Below are 676 nucleotides of genomic sequence, written 5' to 3'. Positions count from 1 at the left end.
TTTCAAACCACATAAAAATAAATAACACAATCACACCTCAACAAAGAGATTACATATAATAATGTTAATCACAATGCCATTAACTAAACCCTCTGAAACACCTGCCAGCTTAAACTGAGAGTGATTCAGTTATTAAAAGCTATTACTGACCTGACTCCCTTGAAGCGAAAGAAACCCAGGTGTTTATTACCTTCTTTTAGCCTTCAGACCAGCGTTATTACCTGCCCTTTTGCAACATTCCTAATATCGATGTTAAAGGTAAATGTTTGCGTTTATAAAGAGTATTGGTTGTTATGTTCGTGTTGTTCTTTCTCTCCTTCCGAATCGTTCTCAAATTATCAAGCTTTCGGGGAGGAATATTTGCATAACATTCGGCAACAATTGACATTTGTTTACCTTTGCCTCCTTGATCCACGCAGAAGAGTAAGAAGGGAAAGACGAAAGCCGAGTAATGGTACTTCAGATGACGCAATTATGATGTTAAATTCAATCAAGAGATGGCGCTGACCAACACCGCGGTGGAAATGATTGATGGATGACGGTTACTCTGTTTTAATAATATAATTTGTATACGTGCATCGGTCTGCATGTTTATGCATATGTCTCTCTATATGTTTCTGACAATGTCTTCATACCTGTCAGTCAATTTACTTATCTAATCACCTATCTATTTTTC

General features: G+C 36.8%; 1 pseudogene; it reads right to left on the bottom strand.

Moving 5' to 3' along the window:
- LOC119586290 overlaps positions 1-455 on the bottom strand; it is a 6988-nt pseudogene extending 6533 nt beyond the window's left edge.
- Between the last annotated feature and the right edge of the window lie 221 nt (positions 456-676).

Source organism: Penaeus monodon, chromosome 21, assembly GCF_015228065.2.
Source record: "Penaeus monodon isolate SGIC_2016 chromosome 21, NSTDA_Pmon_1, whole genome shotgun sequence".
NCBI classification, from domain to species: Eukaryota; Metazoa; Arthropoda; class Malacostraca; order Decapoda; family Penaeidae; genus Penaeus; species Penaeus monodon.
This window is presented reverse-complemented; position numbering and strand designations above follow the sequence as displayed.